Source organism: Pistacia vera, unplaced genomic scaffold (genome assembly GCF_008641045.1).
Source record: "Pistacia vera cultivar Batoury unplaced genomic scaffold, PisVer_v2 Contig73, whole genome shotgun sequence".
NCBI classification, from domain to species: Eukaryota; Viridiplantae; Streptophyta; class Magnoliopsida; order Sapindales; family Anacardiaceae; genus Pistacia; species Pistacia vera.
The window spans coordinates 505,329-511,757 of record NW_022196590.1 but is presented as its reverse complement, the minus strand read 5'-3'; the positions used below and the strand labels follow the sequence as shown (position 1 = coordinate 511,757).

General features: G+C 32.4%; 1 pseudogene; it reads left to right on the top strand.

Annotated features, from left to right (window-relative positions):
- The first annotated feature begins 3,361 nt into the window (after positions 1-3,361).
- Positions 3,362-4,140, top strand: LOC116115019 (annotated as a pseudogene).
- Positions 4,141-6,429: the final 2,289 nt, after the last annotated feature.

Genomic DNA, 6,429 nt, shown 5'->3' with positions numbered 1-6,429 from the left:
AAATGAATGGTGAAGTTTTATGTCTTCTGCAATTTTTCTTGTATAGAGAACAGGTTTTTATAGTGGATGAAATATGTTGCATGATTTACTGAGTTAAATATTTTCCAAATAAAAAGAGCTATGTGTTTTTTGGTAGAAATTTTAGGTGAAATCATTACTGATAGACTAAATGTTCAAGAGTATCCGCTGTATAATTTTGTAAGATAATTGCTTTAAAGTTCTTCAGCGAAAGACTTCTTGTGTATATGTTGTTCTTTTATTCTCTTTCTTATTTGCAGTTCTTTAAATGTAGTTGGTAGACAAAGACCCAAGGAGGGCAGTTTCAATGTTCTAGCTTGCTATAAATGCTGGGGACCAAGTTAATAGTGCTATGAAAGACATGGCAGTTGTGATGAAACAGTTTGATCGGATGAGGCAATTGAGGCGATCAAATCTTTTCGTCATCTTTGCCCTTATGATTCTCAGGAGTCTCTTGACAATGTTCTTATCAAACTTTACGAAGTAAACTATCATTCTTTTCCCCTAATTTCTTTACATTTTACTAGCGCTTTTCTTTTGTTTTCTGATTTAAGTAGTTGCTGCTGGAAGTATAAGACTACTAGTGGAGGTTGGGTAAATCTGAGTGCTTTTGAATTGAGGCATATATGTGTCATGTTTGATAAGATTTTTTCCTTCCTTAATCTTTCATTTACATCAATTATTATCTGTAATTTATCAGAAAAGTATAATTCAGATTTAGGAGGAGGTTAAGGGATCTTCATAACACTTACCACTTTTTATCTGCTCCAAAGAGGATCTCGGTGAGACAGAAAAAAGTTAATTGATTTGTTTTGTAACCTTTTACATCTAACCAACATTTTTTGAATCCATAAGCAAGTATTTATCATTCAATATGAGATTAGAATGAAAGTAGATGAAGAACTACTAAATGGTTTCTTAAAGCATATGTGAGTAATATTTTGATGTCTTCACTACATTTCAAAGGATCCATGCTTTATATGAAGAAACTGAACTAGGCTTAAAGTAATGCAGTATCTCACTATAGGTTTGGATTTTAGGAAATTGTAAAGGCAAGGCATTAGTTTCTTTTTCCTAACTGTGAAAGAGCAATATGACTATTTAATGAGTATTGAAAATTTAATTGGAATAGTGGAAAGATTAAGTTTGCCAATGCACACAACGCTTTGTGGGGTATTGTGGAACTAAGAAGCATGAATTTACTTCTTGTGACATGCAGCTGAATCAAGCAGTGTCAATGAGGCTATGATAAATCTCACTATTCTTGATTTAACCTCTTATGCAACTACTTCTGAAAAAAAAAATCATGTTAATATTCAATATTTTATTTATTTGTTTGTTTTGGCAGAGGTCTGGGAAAATTGCAGAAGCGTATAAATGCTACGGTGCAAATTGAAAAAGATAGAAGAAGGTATAGCTTTTGGATATGATGAAGGGAGTTTGAAATGCGCGTCATCTAGACCAGCAGCAACTTCACAGTTTTCTCCACTTTCTGTGTTTGACAATAATTGGAGGAAACATATGTATCTTGAAAACCAAAGTGGAAGGTCTGGTTTTGCTGTTGCGATGAAGGAACATTGGGCATGTTCATGATGATATGTATCTTTGCTGGTTTTTGCTGGTATGAAACAAGTACAAACAACTAGGAAGGAAGCAATGAAAGGGTGGAAGAGGCAAAGAGGGAAGCAAATGAGAAATTAGAAGTAAAAAGACAAATGGAGGAGATGAATAGACCATGGGAAGAGAAGCATTCATATTTTGTAAAAAAAAATTAGTTGATAACATTTTAAATTACTAGGATGAAGGATTTTATGAATAGACAATTATTTGGTTGAAAATGACTTTATTAATACTTTATTTTTTATATTAAAATTTTTCTTAAGACGTCATAGTATCTATTTAATATAAAAATATTGTTATAAATTTGTAATTATTATTAAATTTGTTAATTATAGTAATATTTGTTACAATTAATTTTAATCGAAGCAATAAATTATAAATGTTTGATATAAATTATTTGTTCCATTACAAATAATTATAATATTTAGTTACAAATTAAAAGTATTCATAGCAAGTAATTTCAATAGTAGCTATTAGCATATTATGTCTATAGCAATATCTTTTCATATATAGGTAAGATTTTTATATGTTCGTAGCAAATAATTTAATATTTAGCTACCAATTTACTATATATGTGACAAATATTCTTTTTATTTAGCTATGAATTTAGTGGTTACGTAGCTAAAATGTCTATATATTTGCCTCGAGTATTATTTTGTAGCAGGAATTTTCGAGCTTTTAGTTATAAATTTATATTTATGTAGCTAAAATGTAAACATAGCTATACAATCTATTCGTCATAGCTATAAAGGCAAAGCTTTTGCTACAAATTTATTATTATTATGGTAAAAACAATTAAGTTTTTAGTTACATACTAATCTTATCCATAGCAAAAAATATAAACTGTTAGTTGCGTAAGTAAAAAGTTATATGGCTAATTTTTAGCTGCGCCACTTCTTGCTACGATAAGTTACAAAACATTGCATTTGTAGATAAATCATTTAGCTTCATAAATAAATGAATGTCATAGCTAGAAATGCGTAATGTTAAGGCCGGCCTTAATGAGATATATCGGAATGATGGATTCAATTGCACAGAGGCATTTTGAGGCTGGTTGGGAAGGGAAAGAACAAGTTGAAGTTTTCCCACTTGCAAAGAGATACACTTTGTGGGTTGCATGCAAAGTTTTCTTAAGCCTGGAGGATCCTGAGCATGTTGCAAAATTTGCTGATCCTTTTAATGTTTTGGCTTCAGGAATAATTTCTCTTCCGGTAGATTTTCCAGGGACTCCATTCAACCATGCTATCAAGGCCTCAAATATGATCAGGAAAGAGTTGATAGCTATTATCAAACAAAGGAAGATTGATCTTGCGGAAAACGAAACGTCTCCTAAAGATATACTGTCACATATGTTACAAGCAACCGATGAGAATGGTGAGCACATAAATGAGTTAGACATGACCCATAAAATTCTTGGTTTATTGATCGGTGGCCACGACACAGCGAGTGCCGCCATGCAGATAAAGACAGTAACACATACGTCTTAGTTTAACCCGCCTTAAATTATAATTTCCCACGAAAAGGATCCAATAACACAGCTGATTCCAACTGTTTCCACTGGATTTTCTCACTCTCTCACACACAAACACAACATCATTTTCATTTGTTCCTCTGATTCCAAGCTCGTTGACTTGTTATTAACAATTATCTTTTGTGAAACATATGTATAGAACAAATGGGGATTGCAAAATCGAAAAAGCCGGGGGAGTTGTTGAACTGGGAAGACATTCAGAAAATGAAGTATTCATGGAACGTTGCATGTGAAGTTATGAGACCTGCTCCTCCACTTCAGGGTGCTTTTAGGGAAGCCCTTAATGACTTTGTCTTCAATGGTTTCTCCATTAATCCTAAGGGCTGGAAAGTCAGTTCAAGCTACAATATTCATATACAAATTAACAACTGTCCATGTTATATACAAAATTGACAAGATTTTCTAAAAGAATTATAATTATTATTTGTAGTTGTATTGGAGCGCGCATTCAACACAGGAATATGTTTCCCAGAGCCCGAAAAATTTGATCCAACAAGATTTGAATAAATGGACCAGCTCCGTACACATTTATTCCATTTGGAGGAGGACCTAGAATGTGCCCTGGAAAAGAATACGCACGTTTGGAGATACTTGTGTTCATGCATAATGTGGTGAAAAGGTTTTACTGGGAGAAACTGATTTCGAATGAGAAAATCATTGTGGATCCAATGCCCATGCCAGCTAAAGGCCTTCCCGTTCGCCTTATTCCACACAAACACGTTAATTAATTAGACGACACACGGAGCTTAGCTAGCTACGTCTTAGCCAGCTCCAATATCGCTTCTTTATGGTTAAACTTAATTATATAAGAGAGTGTTGTAAGGTTAAACATCTAATAAGGCAAATTAAGCTGCTGCTGCTTATAGAACATCAAGATCGAGCACAGCAATTTGCCTTGTCTTTGTTTTCGAATTTCAGCATTGTTTTTTCCCCTTAATTTCTCCTTTCAATAAAATAAACATATTAATTAATTTAAGTTTCTTCATTTGTCATTTGTGGAAACATATAATTAAAGAATTCATTGCCGCTCTCATGGATGCAATTAGTAGTTGAGTTTGAGACATTCAAAGAGGAATTTGTCAATAACTAAGCTGTCAAGTAAGGTATAATATAAAGTGGCTAAACGATGGAGTACAAGTTTTTAGAAAATCTCATATCGTAACAACAGTTAAAAGTCAATTGAGAAAGAGAGGTTTCTTTTAAAAAAATCAATTGAAAATATATTATAGATTTGACATGATTAATTGAAAGAACAGACATCTAAGCTAATTCACGATTCCAAATTCCAAGACTTGGATCCTTGGGTCACCACCAAACTCTAACCATTTAGCGAATATTAAATTTTTCACCGCCATTCGATCACCGGCTTTCATTATACAAAACTCATCTTATCTTTATTCTTAAATTCTAGTTGAACACTAACTGAGAAAATAAAGTGTATTTTGAATATTAACGATATAAACTCTGGATGAAAAAATAGTATTTTAAAACTTTTTGAGTGGAAATAAAGTGTCATTAAGGCAAACCTTTGGTGGAAAAAGTCTTTTACTCATGATTTAATCAATCCACCCAAATCAACCATTTGGTCATGTCACTAACTTAAGAAATATTCAGGTTGCCTCCGAAGTTTTGACCAAATTAAAGTAGGTATAGCTATAGTTCCAAGAAAATTCATTTTAACTTTCCACATAATAATAATAAGAGTTCAATATGAAAAGTCATATACTGTGTTTAGTGTGAGTTTAAAATTTCCATTTTCTTCATAATTTGGTTTGCCAACTACCATTTTGATATGGATGTAAGTGGGATATAAAGTTATCAAGGAGATAGTGCTTTTATTTTTCTAGTATTCCCACTTATCTCATTGTAAAAGTGGTTACAACAGTTAATTACAAATTAAATATGCATTTATCTAATAAATTTATGATTAAGTTGTTAATTTTAGTTTTTGTTGGGTAAATTTAACTCATGTAATCATAGAATATCGCCTTTTAAAGTTGGGCTTGGCCCAATATAAAAGGGAACATTGGGCCAGACCCATTTTTCTAAAAAAATTGACTGATGATGGCCCAAAGACCTTAAGTCCATCATGAACCCTCCCACCCCATGTTTCTGGAAATGGCTAATAACAGTGAGTTCCCATGACCCACTACATTACATTACATTACTTTAAAAATGTTTTATTTAAATATATACTTAATATGAGTCTCTACCCTCCTTTGCGATTTATGCTAGAAAAAAAAAACATTCAAATAATTTATTTCTTTTTTTTTTTTCTTTTTAAGTAACCCTAGTAATTACCTCTCCGGTACCTCGAAGATAAGACCCCATGGTATACGAATTCTAATGGCTAAAGGGTTTTTCATCCGACCACGAAAAGAGGATCAAAATAATTTTTCTCCTTACTCAATTGTATTTTCAAGGGTTTAAATTTTGCACTTGAAACAAAAAAAATCAATGGATTATTATGAGAGATAATTCTTTTTTACTCTTGGAACTTACGTAAATAAAGTAATACCCTCTCCCTTCTAGTCGGATGGCAAACCATTAATCACTAGAATTTGCTATATTCAAAGGTGCTAAATATACAGTTTAAGATGTTTGCCAGCTAAGGGCCTTCCTGTTCGCCTTATTCCACACAAACACGTTGATTAATTATATGACATAGAGCTTGCTAGCTATGTCTTAGCCAGCTCCAATATCTTTCTTTATGGTTAATTATATAAGAGAGTGTTTTAAGTTAAACATATGATAAGGCAAATTAACTCTCTGTTTATAGAAGACCAAGATCGAGCACAACAAATTGCCTTGACTTTGTTTTTTAATTCCAGCATTTTTTTTCTTTAATTTCTCCTTTTAATAAAATAAATATATAATTTATGTACTCATCCTGTTTCAAAAAAAAAAAAAAAAAAAAAAAAAAAAAAAAGATATAAATAGCTTCTCAAGAATTCTTAATTTCTTATTTATATATACCATCCTTATTGTTATTTATTAGACCTAGCAAATGGGCGGGCCGGGCAGGTACGGGCGAGGTATCAATGGGTCGCAGGTGAAACGGGTACGAGTTCGTGGGAAATTTTTTTGAACGGGTCGATATATACATGACCCGTACCCGCCCGTGCGGGTACTGGTCAACCTGCGGGTCACCCGCAGAAAATGGCATTTTCTGTATGAATTTTTTTTCTAGATTTTTGTTATTTTTTCACTGTTTTTTGTTATTCAAATTACATATTTGAAGATGTAAATTGTATTGATTT